This window comes from Physeter macrocephalus, chromosome 14 (genome assembly GCF_002837175.3).
Source record: "Physeter macrocephalus isolate SW-GA chromosome 14, ASM283717v5, whole genome shotgun sequence".
Lineage (NCBI taxonomy): Eukaryota > Metazoa > Chordata > Mammalia > Artiodactyla > Physeteridae > Physeter > Physeter macrocephalus.
Window position 1 is genome coordinate 118,639,068 of NC_041227.1, and position 363 is coordinate 118,639,430.

A 363-nucleotide genomic window follows, 5' to 3' on the forward strand; every position below is an offset into this window, starting at 1 on the left:
ACACACACACACACACACACACACACACACACACACACACACACACACACACACACCGCCCCCCACAATGGCAACAGCCTGAAGGCAGCTTTGAAACGCTGCCCCCACTGCAAATAGCCTAAGTTCTAATCATCTGTCTCGATCTGATCAGGAAAACATTTCCACCATGTGAACGTCCACCTCTCTGCATCGGACCAGTCAAACCAGGTAATTTTCACCTCTGCTCGTTCCCTCAATTTAACTGCTTCCTCTTCAGGTTTTTGTGACAGAGAAAGAGATTCCCTGCTTCGGTCTAGTCTCTGTGGCAACGCACAAAGTCTGCCGTCACTTCCGGTTGCTCTCCTCCTGTCTGATCAGTCTGCT